We start from the raw sequence: 16046 nt of genomic DNA, 5'->3' as shown, positions 1-16046 counted from the left end.
TTTACATTCTAATATCCAGGCTGGTCTGCATGTTGTACGTTGTTTTTTCTGGTTCATCAGTGCCAGGCAACTTCTTTCTGAATGGCCACGTTGAGGTGGATGTGCAGTTATTTACACCCTATCAGTCAGCGTAGGTGTGCATTTCTATGGTTGGAGCCAATTTTTGGATTGCATGCTGGCAAGGAAAACTCTTGTCACTAGGGATGATAAATTTGCTTCCCTCAAGTGTCTTTGAATGAACGGGGCTGAGAGTACTTCATGGGCTTTACCAGCTGTTAAGACACTCTTGCTTGTTGGGTGTGAAGAGAAATATTGGGTGGTTCAAAGCCCTGGGTGACAGGGAGAATAATTATGAGGGCTTAGACTGGGAGGTAGAAGCCTCTTAACTTGCAATGAGATCCTGGCAAGAAATGGAATTTCTCCAGGGCTCTTCTAAAAAGTAAGGCAGTGAAGTTTAGGGGGTTTGGCTGGAGGTCTGCAGCGGTTGACTTGGGGAGACCAGTGAGTGTGGAGAGCAGATATGAAAGGGAACTTGTACTGTTTCCTTTCTATACTTCTGTTCCGCTTGAGTTTTATTTTATTTTTTGAAATTGACTCTCACTCTGTCACTGCTCACTGCAACCTCTGCCTCCTGGGTTCAAACAATTCTCCTGCCTCTGTCTCCCGAGTAGCTGGGACTACAGGCGTGTGCCACCACACCTAGCTAATTTTTTTTTTTTTTTTGTATTTTTAGTAGTGACGGGGTTTCATCATGTTGACCAGGCTGGTCTCGAATGCCTGACCTCAGGTGATCCACTTATCTCGGCCTCCCAAAGTACTGGGATTACAGATGTGAGCCACCGCACCTGGCCCTTGAGTTTTATTTTTATTTATTTATTTATTTATTTTTGAGACAGTGTCTCACTCTGCCTCTCAGACTGGAATGCAGTAGTAAAATCATACCTCACTGCAACCTCAAACTCCTGGGCTCAAGCGATCCTCTCACCTCAGCTTCCTGAGTAGCTGGGACTACAGGTGTGCATCACTGCGCCTGGCTAATTTTTAAAATTCTTGATTCTTGTGGAGATGAGGTCTAGCTATGTTACTCAGGCTGGTGGTCTCGAACTCTTGGCTTCAAGCTATCCTTCCGTGGCCTCCCAAAGTGCTGGGATTATAAGTGTGAGCCACCACACCTGTCCCACTTGAGTTTTTATCACCTACATGTATTTGTGAGTTTTCTCAATATTGTATTATGAAACATTTCAAGCAGACAGAAATGTTGCAAGGATTGTACACAAGCATCCTGCACTCAGCATCCAGAGTCGACTGCCGACATTGGCCACACTTGCTTTATCACCTATTTATCCACCTGTCAGCCCTCTACCCACTGATATTTACATGTATTTTAAGGTAAGTTGTAGGTATATAACTTGTCCAGATATTTTTGGAATTAGTTCCTCAGTCTGTTCATAAAAAGAAGCGTTTAAATGAAATGATCCTTAAGGTTACGTCTGACTTAAAAAATGGCCAATACAGCACTCTTTCAAGAAAAAGATTTCAGGCCCCCCCACTGAGGAAGGTATTTTTTCTTAATTTCTTTTTTATTACTTATAATTTTTTTAAAATGTCAGAAAAAGGCTGGGCTCAGTGGCTCACGCCTGTAACCTCGGTACTTTGGGAGGCCGAGGTGGGAGGATCAACTGAGGCCAGGAGTTTGACACCAGTCTGATCAAAATGGTGAAACCCTGTCTCTACTAAAAATACAAAATTTAGCCTGCTGTGGCGGCGCATGCCTGTAATCCCAGCTGCTTGGGAGGCTGAGGCAGGAGAATTGCTTGAGTCTGGGAGGCGGAGGCTGCAGTGAGCCGAGATCACGCCATTGCACTCCAGCCTGGGCGACAAAAGCCAAACTCCATCTCAAAAAAAAAAAAAAAAAAAAAAAGACAAGAAAGAAGGGAAGCAGAGAAGGGAAGGAGGTAGAGAGAGACAGGTGAGGGGAAGGAAGGGAGAGAGAGAGAATCACAGAGATCACAGAGTAAGTCCTCCTAATTTATTTGATATAAGTAATGTGTGTTTTTGTTGAAAAATGAGAAAATAGAAGCGAAAAAAGGTGGCAATCACTCAGGGATCTGATTTTACTGTGTTTAAATGTAGATTTTTTCTAGTGCAAGTAAATATGAGTAATTAAACAAATGGTATCATACTTCTGTAACTTTATCCAAAATAAATGATGAGATTGTGGATATCTTTCCACGTGACTAGAGACATGCCTGCCACACTGTATGTGAACCTGATTTCTTATGGCAACCTATTGAGCTAAGTGCCTCTTATCATCATCCCTGTGTGATACATGAAGAGGCTGAGGCTAAGAGAGGTTAAGAAACTTGTCCAACATCACCCAGCAAGTAAGTGGCAGAGCTGGGGCTTGGATTCAACTCTGACTTAATACAAAGCACATACATTTAGCTATTATATTTATTTCCAACCAAAAAGAAATTGGCATTTCTGTACTTGTACTAAGAACTGGTTGGGTGCGGTGGCTCACACCTGTAATCCTAGCACTTTGGGAGGCAAAGGCAAGAGGATCACTTGAGCCCAGGAGTCCGAGACCAGCCTGGGAAGTAAGACCCCTTCTCTACAAAAAAAAAAAAAAAAAAAATAGCTGAGCATAGTGGCAGGCACCTGTGGTCCTAGGTACTTGGAAGGCTGAGGTGGGAGGATTGCTTGTGCCCAGGAGGTTGAGGCTGCAGTGAGCTATGATGGCACCACTGCCCTCCAGCCTGGGCGACAGAGTGAGACCCTGTCTCACAAAACAAGAAAAAGGAGAAATGGATCAATGTTTTTGGATTATGCAGATTGCTTTCAGCTATTTAATTAGTATTTGGAGGTATTTAGCTACATGAAGAGAAGGAAGTATGTTAGAGATTTGGTAGCGAGAACAAAGAAAGCAGCCCAGCTGGCTTAAGCAAAGCGGGGTGGGTGGGAGCCATGGTGAGGGTGCAGGAAGCCAGCCTCCAGGACTGGCCTGAGCACCGCTCCCCACTGCTGCTTTCTCTTGGCACATCTGCTCTGTTCCTCCCTTTGTGCAGGTGGTTTCCTGGGCTCCTCCGGCCTCCCTTAGGGAACGGGAACCCTTCAGTTCCAAATTCACGTCCAGGTCCAGTCATACACAGAGCTCAGCCGTCTCTCAGTTTTAGTTGATGATTCCAGGAATAAGAAAATCTAGCTGGAATCAAGATTCTGTCCCTGGTCCAGTAAGCAATGGCTGGGGAAGGGGATTCCCTAGCATAATGTGGCCGACGGGAGTTTGGTCTCACAGATAGAAGGAGGAGAAGAGAAAAGCTCCCAAAGAAGAGGGTCACTGGCCTGTGGGTGGGCAGGCACTCCAACAGATAACCCTCAAAATAATAGGTGGAACAGAAAGTTCAGCAATCCAAAGCCAAGAGACAACACAACCTACCCACCCCACACACTGCTGGATTCCTCTTCATCTGTACTGGGATGAGGGGGGTCCGTGAAGTCTTTGGTGGATGCATAGACATTAAAACACAATAGACTTCAGTCTGCTCAGGGCATCTGCACATATCATGAGACGAAAGGTTTGAAGGGCTAGAATTGGTGCCTGTATTCAATGGCTGAGGCTGCCGTAACAAAGCACTACAGACTGAGCGCGCTAACAACAGAAATGTATTGTCTCAGTTCTGGAGGCTGGAAGTCCGAGATGGAGGTGTCAGCAGAGTTGGTTTCCTTTGAGGCCTCTCTCCTTGACTTGCAGGTGGCCTTTTTCATCTTCACAGGACATTCTTCTTCTCTGGATGACTGTCTCCAAATTTCCCCTTTTTATAAGGACACAGGACGTATTGGATTAAAGCCCACTCTAAATTAGACCAACTTCATTTTAACTCCACTATGCCTGTAAAAACCCTAACACCGAATAAGGTCACACTCTGAGATACAGGGGATTGGGATTTCAACATGTGAACTTGAAGGGAGCACAATTCAACCCATAACAGTTCCCCTCTGAGTCCCCCTCCAAATTAAGTGGAGGCAAGTGGACCAGATAACACAAAGCAAGGGTAGTATCCCCATTGGCATCACACTCAGAGTGAGCCCCAAATCTGTTCCTGAATGCTCCATGAGTGTCAGGGAGCTAAAGTCAACCCAGCTCAGTGTCTCTATTTTGGAAGGGATGAAATAGATGCACCACAACTACGTGTTCAGTGACTGAGTGAAAAAGGCCAGCAACTTCTCAGAGGCTCCAGGAGCCACGGCGCAGAAACTAGGATCAAAGTTGGGTCTTCTTGGCAGAACAGGCCCTCAAGTCTCCACCTGGAAAATCTTTCTCTCCTCTGAAAGTGGTAGGAAAACAGGCTAAGCATGAGCCCTTCCAAAACTCTGTGTGTGTGTTCGTGTATGCATGTGCAGGTGCATGTGTGTGTTCATGTATGCGTGTGCAGGTGCATGTGTGTGTTCATGTATGCATGTGCAGGTGCATGTGTGTGTTCATGTATGCGTGTGCAGGTGCATGTGTGTGTTCATGTATGCGTGTGCAGGTGCATGTGTGTGATCCTTTTACCTTTGAGTCTTCTTGTGAGATTTCAATACCCTTATTATTCTCAGGTAAGGCAGGTGCCTGCAAACAAAGATGCTGATTTTTGAAACTATCTCTGGTATGGGTTTTAGGAGCCTGGTTTCGAAGTCAAAGTGAGCATACACACACTCTGGCGTCTCTGAGTTCAGCCTCTTTAATATGAGAGTCATAGGGTAGAAAGGAAGTTCCAAGAATAGTGATAATTCCAGATATTCTTCTGCTTCGTTAAGATCAACAGATGTAATGACTCATATGTCTCAGACTGTGTTCAGGGAATAAGAAAAAATCTGAAAGAACCAGAATTAAGCAACCTTGGTATGACGGTCTCAACTTCTCTAATGCAAAATGACAGATGTCACTTTTGTTTAAGTCACTTTTCCATATGGTCCCATGAACTTCCGATATGAGTAGAAGAAAAAGGTGTCCTCTTAGGAATGACAACTGATTTTGATTATGTATTTGAAGGGGCTGAAATGATATTGCAATGAGAAAAGAAATGGGTAAAAATGTAAACAAATGATTCATCATGTTGGAAATCGGCACGTGGCTCAGCCCTTCTTACAATGTGTGTGCAGATCATTTTCCACAGACAGGGATTAAAAAACACTTTGTGTCTTTAGAGAAAACAAAAGTAATACCGCCGCTCTGTCTAGCTTGGGTTTCCAAAGAACAAAATCTTGAGCATTTCCTGTGAGCCCAGACTCCCGAGCAGAAACAACCTCATCTCCGATTTTTGCAGGGTTGATGTTGGAGGAAGTAACACAGCGTTGTGCATGATAATTATGAGAGGACTTGGTGGTTTTCCGCCATGAAAAGGTGGGTATAAACATGGTGATCTTGCGGGCTTTAGACACAAAACATTAAGGGCAGGCGCGGTGGTTCACGCCTTTAATCCCAGCACTTTGGGAGGCTGAGGCAGGTGGAGCACAAGGTCAGGAGATCAAGACCATCCTGGCCAAGATGGTGAAACCCCATCTCTACTGAAAATACAAAAACTAGCCGGGAGTGGCGGCACGTAGTCCCAGCTACTTGGGAGGTTGAGGCAGGAGAATTGCCTGAACCCAGGAGGCAAAAGCTGTAGTGAGCCGAGATCGTACCACTGCCCGCCAGCCTGGGTAACAGAGTCAGACTCCGTCTCAAAACAAAACAAAACAAAACAAAACAAAACAAAACCCAAAAAATGTTAACTACTTGTTGGACTTTTTGTTGGATGAGCTAGTCTTAGTGAAGCCTAGTTTCCTTCCCCTTTTTTGCCCACAAACTTTTCTCCTTTTGAAAGACTTTGTCTCTGAATATTCCCTTGACAGATAAAATAAATGTTATGATCTGAATAGTCATACTTCTTCCAAATTCATATGCTGAAGCCTGAATCCCTAAGGGGATGGTATGAGGAGGTGAGGCCTTTGGGAGGTAATTAGGTCATGAAAGTAGAGCCTTCATGATGTGATTAGTGGCTTTCTAGAAGAAGAAGCAGGCCAGGTGCAGTGGTTTAACTTCTTGGTCTGCCTCTCCATCTGCTCAGACATCTCCAACCAGCTACCGTCGCTGTCCTGGTTGAGCAGAAGAACATAAACCGGGCCGGGTGTGGTGGCTCATGCCTGTAATCCCAGCACTTTGGGAGGCTAAGGCAGGAGTTATTGCTTGAGATCAAGAATTCAAGACCAGTCTTGGCAACATAGTGAGACCCTGTCTCCCCAAATAGTTTTTTTTTTTTTGAGACGGAGTCTCGCTCTGTAGCCCAGGTTGGAGTGCAGCGGCGCAATCTCCACTCACTGCAAGCTCCGCCTCCCGGGTTCATGCCATTCTCCTGCCTCAGCCTCCCATGTAGCTGGGACTACAGGCGCCCACCACCGCACCCGGCTAATTTTTGTATTTTTAGTAGAGACAGGGTTTCACCGTGTTAGCCAGGATGGTCTCGATCTCCTGACCTCGTGTTCCACCCGTCTCAGCCTCCCAAAGTGCTGGGATTACAGGCGTGAGCCACCGCGACTGGCCCCAAATAGTTTTTTAAAAATAGTTGGGTGTGGTGGTGTACACCTGTAGTTCCAGCTACTTGGGAAGCTGAGGTGGGAGGATCACTGGAACTCAGGTGTTTGAGGCTGCAGTGGGCTATGTTTGTACCACTTCAGCCTGGGCCACAGAGTAAGACCCCAAATCGAAATAAATAAAAAAGAAGAAATGAGAGAGCTTGCTCTCTCTCTCTCTCTCTCTCCACCATGGAGGATACAATGAGAAGATGGCCATCTGCAAGCCAAGAATCGACCCTCACCAGACACCAGATCTGCCCGTGCCTTGATCTCGGCCTCCAGAACTGTGAGACATAAATATCTGTTGTTTGGAGCTGCCCAATTTGTTGGTTTTCTTATGGAAGCCTGAATAGATGAAGACAACTACCATTCCTGTTTCTCCAGAGATCTCTTTAAAGAAGGAATTCCTCCTCACCCCTAAAACTTGCTGTTACATTCCAGGACAGAGCTATTTTCAACTAAATGTGTAACAAATACCCATTTGTGACTGTACAATAGGAGGTCATGTTCATGACCTAGCTGCAATGCCTCTTTTTTTTTTTTTCGAGACGGAGTTTCACTCTTGTTGCCCAGGCTGGAGTGCAATGACGCCATCTCGACTCACCACAACCTCCGCCTCCCGGGTTCAAGCAATTTTTCCTGCCTCAGCCTCCTGGGTAGCTGGGATTACAGGCATGCACCACCATGCCCAGCTAATTTTGTATTTTTCAGTAGAGACGGGGTTCCTCCATGTTAGTCAGGTTGGTCTCGAACTCCTGACCTCAGGTGACCTGCCCGCCCCGGCCTCCCAAAGTGTTGGGATTATAGGCAGGAGCCACTGTTTCTGGCCTGCAATGCCTTTTTTATGAGCTGCAGGATGTTGTACTGTAGGGTTCATGATTATTTCTTATAAAATTATCGTATGTCTTTTTTCATAAGGTGCAAATCCTCGCAAGAGGCTGCAATCCTTTTTTTTCTTTGTTTATTTATTTATACATTGTCTCATTCCAGGAAGGATTTATGATAGTTTATATAAGATTATAGAAGATAAAATAAGAATAAGTGAAGAAACTGGGATATAGAGATTGGAAAGCTAAGATGCATCTAGAAGTGGATTAGTAGTACACAGGCAGGTACAGAGTGAACCATAAATTTGGTTCTGAGATTATTAACAGCTATGCTGAGAGGGACATACAAGCAGGTTTGTGACTGATTTATCTTTGTGTGTGTGTGTGTGTGTGTGTGTGTGTGTGTGTGTGTGTGTATGTGATCGAGTTTCACTCCTGTTGCCTGGGCTGGAGTGCAATGGCGCGATCTCAGCTCACCGCAACCTCCGCCTCCCGTATTCAAGCGACTCCCCTGCCTCAGCCTTCCGAATAGCTGGGATTATAGCACCTGCCACAGGCCTGGCTAATTTTTGTATTTTTAATAGAGACAGAGTTTTGCCATGTCAGTCAGACTGGTCTTGAACTCCTGACTTCAGGTGATCCACCTGCCTTGGCCTCCCAAAGTGCTAAGATTTCAGGCATGAGCCACCGCTCCCGGCCAATCATGACTTTCTATTCTGATGCTTAGACATTTTGGGAGCCTTACTGACCCTGGAAGACTGTCCTCCCAGGGTTGGCCAGTTTCCAAAGACAGTAAAGGGCTAGGACTCTCAGCATGCCCTTCAGAAGCAAGCCAACTACTCCAGAGCCCACAGCCCCAGCCACCTTCTCTGTGGGGCTGTCATCCTCCGGACCACTATCCCTTACCCAAATCACCGCAGGGCTGGCTACCAGACAACCGAGGACAGTTTCTATGTCCCAGAGTCTGCTGAAATAAGATACCAGCTAAGCCCAAGCCTGCATGTGTTGCCTTTCCTTCCCTAGATACCACAATCAAGGCTCTTCCCCATCATTCTCTCCTGCTTCTGCCTCCTGACCCACGCTGGTGCTTCCCCAGTGGCCCTGCATCCTGCGCCCTGCCTCCTGTTTCTAGGGACCTGTGCATATGAACTGCTTCCTTCCTGACAGTCATTTCTGTTCCTGTTTTTCTTACCATCCCTGAGTAAGACAATCCAGGTACAGTTTACAATAATTCATGGTGTCCAATGAGAAAAAGAAGCCAATTGCTTAGAAGTACAATGGTTCATAAAACTGAGGCCAGACGTCACTGCCTCCTGTGAGCCCTCTTAAAGAAAGTGTCATGAAGTAAGCAAAGTCCTCAAAGCCACATCCATAGTGGAGCCCCTCTGGACCCATTAGAATGCTTCCTCAGCAAGGAATAGAAAACTGACTAAAAGGGACCTAAAGGTGAAAGTTCAGAGGTAGAGTGGTTCCAGGGAATTTACAGCTCCAGCAGAGCTTGGCTTGTTTAGGATTTTTTTTTTTTTTTTTTTTTTTTTTTTTTTGAGATGGAGTCTCGCTCTGTCGCCCAAACTGGAGTGCAGTGGCCGGATCTCAGCTCACTGCAAGCTCCACCTTTCGGGTTCATGCCATTCTCCTGCCTCAGCCTCCCGAGTAGCTGGGACTACAGGTGCCCGCCACCTCGCCCGGCTAGTTTTTTGTATTTTTTAGTAGAGACGGGATTTCACCGGGTTAGCCAGGATGGTCTCGATCTCCTGACCTTGTGATCTGCCCGTCTCGGCCTCCCAAAGTGCTGGGATTACAGGCTTGAGCCACCGCGCCCGGCCGATTTTTTGGTTTTTTATTTGTTTGTTTGTTTTTGCTTCACCCCTGAGCACTTTCTGAGACCTAATAGATCTGTTTAACTCAATGTTATGGGAAAATACTCCCTCTGTCCTCTAGGCTGGAGGGCAGTGACACCATAATAGCTCATTATAACCTCGAACCCCTGGGCTCAAGTGATCCTCTTGCCTCAGCCTCCAGAGTAGAAGGATTGGGAGGCAGGGGATGAAGCAGGCAGGCAGAGGTGGACTGAGGCCAGCACCTGCTCCCTAAACCTGCAGCATTGCCTGAGTCTCCCAGAGTCTCCACACATCCCCAGGGCACAGCAGGGTGAGGATGGGGGAATAGCTGAATTGAAATCCTGAAACAACTCCATCGTTAATCACTTAATGGAGTTGGTATGGAAATAACACGATTATTTGCTCTTGGTAGAAAATAGGGGGCTCAAAACAAAAGTAAAACTTGATTACAGAAAAATCCGGGGCCGGGCGCGGTGGCTCAAGCCTGTAATCCCAGCACTTTGGGAGGCTGAGACGGGCGATCACAAGGTCAGGAGATCGAGACCATCCTGGCTAACACGGTGAAACCCCGTCTCTACTAAAAAGTACAAAAAAAAAAAAAAAAAAAAAAAAAAAAAAAAGCCGGGCGAGGTGGCGGGCACCTGTAGTCCCAGCTACTCCGAAGGCTGAGACAGGAGAATGGCGTAAACCTGGGAGGCGGAGCTTGCAGTGAGCTGAGATCCGGCCACTGCACTCCAGCCTGGGCAACACAGAGAGACTCTGTCTCAAAAAGAAAAAGAAAAAAAAAGAAAAATCTGGTTTGGTTTTTGCATGGTTGAGCTCTCAGGTTCCAGGTAAGCTCGGTGCACAGTATTTTGGCATTTGCTGTGCAAGCAGTTGTCTTGTGCTCACTAATACCCAGTTCTATAGCTGTAGACAGGACTCAGGATGAGCCTCAAACTTTCTCTTTTGTTCTATAGGAAAATAGTTTGTCTATATTTCTTCATTTTTTGACAATGGGCATTATTGCTGTGGCATTTATTTAGTAAGTAAACACTCCTGAGGCACTGTTCTAGTCAGTGGGCACAGGTGAGTGAATAAGGCGGAAAGTGTGCACCCTCATTGAATCCTCACACGCGCATGAGAAACAGTATTTTAATCCCAGCTCAACCATTTACGAGCCGTAGAACCTTCGGCCAATTATCAAATCCCTCCGTGTCTTGGTTTCCTCATTTGCCAAATAGGAAATGGTAATAATCAAAATTTGTTGTTTAGAGTAAGTGAGTTACTATCATAACAGTATCTGTTCTGTAGTAAGGAGGAATGAATGCTAGCTATTATAATGTGTAATCTTATGGCCGGGGTAAATTTATTTGTGTTTTATTGGAAAAGTGTCAGATGATTAGGGATATTGTAATCCCTAATGGCATGGTACATCAGTTTGGATTAGATGCGGCTGTGAGTAAGAGACACTGTTAGTGACAAGATATAAATGTATTTCTCCTTCCTATAAAAGTCTGGCAGTAGGTAGTCCAGGGCCAGAATTGTGAGTCTACTCCACAAAGTCCTCAGACACCCAGGTTTCTTCTATGTTGCTGTCCATGATCTCAATTCATATGGTTGCCTCCTGGTCCAATATGGTTGCACAGGTCCAGTCATCACACAAACATTCCAGCCACAAGGAAGGAGGAAGGGAAAGGACATGAGCGGCTGTCTTTATGGAAAACTTTTGGAAGCTGCCATGGGATACTGCCACTTACATCTCATTAGTCAGAACTTGGTCATATGACCGTATGTTACTTCAAAGGCGACGAAGAAAAGTAATTTTTATTTTGGGGGTGCATATGCTCAAATAAAAAGTGGGGGTTCAATGAAGATGGAAAAAAGGAGGATGGTTTTGGATGGCAACTAGCAATCTCTGATGAACACAGTAGTTTAGGTATATTTTATGTATGTCCATGTACTTAAAAAAACACTTATTGAGACCAGCCCTGGGCAACATAGTGAAACCCCATCTCTACAGAAAATACAAAAATTAGCGGCCAGGTGCGGTGGCTCATGCCTGTAATCCCAGCACTTTGGGAGGCCAAAGCGGGTGGATCACCTGAGGTCAGGAGTTCGAGACCAGCCTGGCCAACACGGTGAAACCCTGTCTCTACTAAAAATACAAAAAAATTAGCCGGGCATGGTGGCAGGTGCCTATAATCCCAGCTTCTCAGGAGGCTGAGGCAGGAGAATCGCTTGTACCCAGGAGGCAGAGGTTGCCGTGAGCGGAGATTGCACCCCTGTACTCCAGCCTGGGCAAGAAGAGCGAAACTCCGTCTCTAAAATAAAATAAAATAAAATAAAATAAAATAAAATAAAATAATTAGCCGGGCGTGGTGGAATGTGCCTGTAGTTCCAGCTACTCAGGAGGTTGAGAAGTGGGAGGATCACTTGAGCCCAGAAGGTCAAGGCTGCAGTGAGCTGTGATGGTGCCACTGCACTCCAGTCAGGGCAACAGAATAAGACCCTGTCTCAAAAAACAAACTTATTGAGCATCTAGGCAAGGTGGGTCTTAGAGGTTCCCTTCTGGGCAGTCTTTCGTTCAGTCTCTCATGAATGATTGAGGCAACATTTCCCATCTGATTTGCTTTTGCAGACAAATTTATTTGTTTTTTCTTTTTGGGGACGTCATGCTAATCTTCTCCGTATCGTTCCAATTTTAGTACATGTGCTGCCAAAGTGAGCATTCCGAGACAGATTTCTTAAAAAAAATTTTCCACTAGCGATGTTGTCTGATGCTGAACTCTGAGGGTAAATCATTCCGTTTTACTTGCCTGATACTTTGATTTTTGCTGGGGAGTCATCCTTAGCCTATAATTACCCCTAGGCCTCGAGTGAAAATAATGGACCAATATTAAATTTCAGCCAGATGCAGTGGCTCATGCCTATAATCCCAGCACTTTGGGAGGCCAAAGGGAGTGGATCACTTGAGCCCATGAGTTCAAGACCAGCCTGGGCAACATGGCGAAAGCCCATCTCTACAAAAAATGCAAAAATTAGCTGGGTGTGGTGCTGCCTGCCTGTGGTCCCAGCTACTTGGGAAACTGAGTGGGGAGGATCACCTGAGCCTGGGAGGTCGAGGCTCCTGTGAGTTGTGATCACACCCCTGCACTCGAGCCTGGGTGAGAGTGAGACCCTGTCTAAAAAAATATATGTATAATATATATAATATATAATATATATAAAATATATAATATACATATAAAAATTTAATATATATATATTCTACTAAAAATACAAAACAATTAGCTGGGCATGGTGGCAGGTGCCTATAATCCCAGCCTCTCAGGAGGCTGAGGCAGGAGAATCACTTGTACCCGGGAGGCAGAGGTTGCTGTGAGTGGAGATTGCACCCCTGTACTCCAGCCTGGGCAAGAAGAGCGAAACTCTGTCTCTAAAACAAAATAAAATAAAACAAAATAAAATAAAATAATTAGCCGGGCGTAATATCCCTTCCTTATTCACATGCTGAGGGAGGCAGTGGCTTCCCAGGGCTCCCCTTGCTAGTGCTAGGGGCGTGTGGCCCCATCAAAACCCCTCTGCCTCTTGACACCAGGGGAAGGGTCAGCATTCAGGCCGAGGCCAGTAGGCCTCAGTCACGAGGCACCAGGCTGCGCTCAGGGAGGTTGCAACTGACGCTTGATTCTCCCTTAATCCCCCAGTGACCTGTCCCAGTTCCACAGGTACACATTTCTGAGCCCTGCTTGAGGCAAAACTCCGCTTTGAACTTGTATCCTTTTGCTCTCTGAGCATTTCCTCCTCCTCCCTCCAGCCGCCCACCCCACTGTCTGCCCCACTGCACATGCCAACCTGTCACTGTTCCCATCCCTGGGGATGGGGAGGAATTCCATGTCCTCTGGCCAGGTCTAGGTGCCCTGAATAGCTGGATTGCATGTAGTCTGTTGCCCTAATAGTAAACAATCCAAAGTGATTAATAGTAATAATAAACCATCTGCTAATGATTGAGCCTGTGTCTGATGGGTTAAGATGGTCCCTCGATTGATGCCATTCTGACTTGCATTCTAACTTTTTCAGGGTGGGCCAGAAGGGCTGGAGTTAACCTGGCACTGGCGCCCCTGGACAGGCTGTCACAGAGGGGCACTCCAGCCTGGGTGACAGAGTGAGACTCTCTTCTAAAAAAATTTTTAAAAAGCAAATATATGACCTGTTCTTAGAAAAACAACAGTTTTATAGTTACCCATGCTCCCAGTTAAAATATAACTCTATATTTAGAGTAAAAATATAACTCTAATGTAATTCAAATAAAAATACCAACATTAATTCCTTTTGGGGGGAAAAAAAACCCACTCTGGTTTGAACCATCCTTTAATGCATGGGGCAAGGAGGGACCTAATACATGTGGGGGGAGAGATAGTGTCTATTTTGATCCAGAATGCGGTGGCAAAAGTGCTGCCTGATATGCTAGAAGCTCTTTTCCTCCACCTGCTGCTTACTGTGTGTGTCAGCCCAGTGAGGGTGGTGTTTCCTGATGACTGGGCCTCAGGCCGCCTCATCGGAGTCCCCTGGGGGGGGGATGGGAACATGCAGATTCCAGGGCTCCCACCCAGTCAGCAGCTAGGGCAGGACACCTGGACCCTGAAGATTATCTAAGCCCTGGATGATCCTCAAGTGGATGAATGTTGGTGAATGTTTGCTCCAGGGAACAGAAGTGTCCCATCCCCAGCAGAGCCTAGGTTGCTAAGGTCCCTGGGCTTGTACTGCTGCTATAACCCCAGGTCTTGGCCTCCTGACTCCTGGAACTGAGAGATGTGCTTCCCAGGATGGCTCTGACAATTAGCACTTCAGATCTTGGGATAGGGAAGGCCTACAGGGAATGCTGCCTTAAGGAAAAAACAACTCAGAAGGGCCTGATGCAGGGACAAGATGGGGAGGGCCCTTCATGAACGTCGCTTGCACCTCCAGTATTCGTCAAAGAGCAGTTACTCATGCGGGACGCAGGTGGCAAGGTGGTGGCCCCTGCAGAGCTGGCAGGCAGGACCCTGGATGCTAACCCAGGATGCAGCATTGATGTCCTCTGAGGTGGCGGGTGGCAAAGTCTCCCAACAAATCCACCTTCAACACTGCAAAGAAATGCGTTTTGGCACGGCAGGCTCTGCTCCCACCTAGCCCCTGGCAGGGCTTTGTCTTGTGACGCCCCTACGCCCCTACGGTGTACACACACTCTATCCTGTGCTTGTAAAATGTGGGTGACATGTCATATACAGATCTAATCACAGGCCCCCCAGAGAATCATCGAGCAGATGATGTGGTCCCCTTGACATTCACACCTGGTGGCTGCTGAAACCCTAGAAAGAGAGTGCAATTAGCAAACAAACCACCTTGGCTTCATATATTCGTTTCTCTTGCCAAGTGAGAAATTTCACCCTTCAAGAAAGATTTTTCTTCCATGAAGGTTGTGTTTTTCTGCCTGCTCAGTGTGAGACTTTACAGATGGTTCCTACTTTAATTTTAAAGTAGATGATAGTAACAACCCCAATATGACCGCTGCCGCCAACAGCTACTAAGATGCCCTGCATGGGTAGAAGGACTCACACTTTGCAAAGCACTCTTCTGTAACGCAAAATCTATAGAGACAGGGAGCAACCAGATCTGCTCCCTCCCCTCATTCCTTCTGCAAATTTGCATTGCGTGCCTACTATGTGCAAGTGGGCTTTGCAGAGAGAAGAAATCCAGCTCCTGGTACCAAGCCAGACACAGCATGTTGGCAGGACAGAAGCAAACAAACAACGCACGCCACTGTGATGAGGGCAAGGAGAGAGGTGCGTGTGGACAGAGGGAGACTTCCGGAAAGGGGAACGGCCTCCAGAGAGCCCTGGACATGGATCAGTAGCTTAACAGGGAAACATACTAAGGATAGAAGGTTTCTCACCCAGAGATCTGTGGATGAGCAACACAGCATTGCTGGAGCTTAGGCTGAGCGTGGGCTGGAGGAGATGGGGATAGAAAGGCAGGCAGAGGCCAGAGCAGGAAAGGTTTTTGTATCCTGCCAAGGGGTTTGGCTTTCCCTCTGCAGGAGCTGCCTAAGACCTTAAGCAATGGGGCACCTTAAGTAAGGTTGCTGAGGAAGATGCTGGAGGAGGCGTGTGCAAGCCTCATGCACAGCTGACAGCCAGAAAGAAAGACCTGGCAGATGAATTCGTTCTGCACTTGATCCAGTAGAGGGAAGTTTGCAGACTTAAGTGTCCGTTACAGATCAGTTTGCCCATTACCCTTCAGGCTGTGTTTCAAGAAAGATATCAGTGTCCTGGATAGATCTACTTCATGAAGACATCCCTCAAGCCTGAGACAGAGGTGGCAGGACTGACAGAACCAGCCACCAAATTCATCTTCAAACAATCAATGGGGAAAACACTTGCCACAATCTGAGAGACAGTTAATATATTCCTACCTGAAGAAAACATAAAATTAACCTTAAAAAGACCCAAATAGAAAAGCAAGCACATATGTAAGCAAGGACATATGTAAACAAATAAGAGCTTAAGGTAAATAATATATAGAAGCCCTGGGAACATAAAATAAGAAATCTCTAAATCAATACACATGAAGAATATTTAACACTAGGAGTGACCGAGGTAGTGATCATCTAAGCAGCTTAATCAGTCCTTTCACAAATCAGATTGACAGACTAAGAACCAAACACAGACCTCTGAGATGTGCTGGGGAGCTGCAGTGAGGTGGGCCCTCCCCCACACTGCTGGGGGTATGGAAATTGGAAACGTTTCTAGAAAGCGATTTG

At 46.3% G+C, this 16046-nt stretch overlaps 1 pseudogene; it reads right to left on the bottom strand.

Annotated features, from left to right (window-relative positions):
- Positions 1-11885: 11885 nt before the first annotated feature.
- Positions 11886-11976, bottom strand: LOC115899403 (annotated as a pseudogene).
- Between the last annotated feature and the right edge of the window lie 4070 nt (positions 11977-16046).

Source organism: Rhinopithecus roxellana, chromosome 8, assembly GCF_007565055.1.
Source record: "Rhinopithecus roxellana isolate Shanxi Qingling chromosome 8, ASM756505v1, whole genome shotgun sequence".
NCBI lineage: Eukaryota > Metazoa > Chordata > Mammalia > Primates > Cercopithecidae > Rhinopithecus > Rhinopithecus roxellana.
This window is presented reverse-complemented; position numbering and strand designations above follow the sequence as displayed.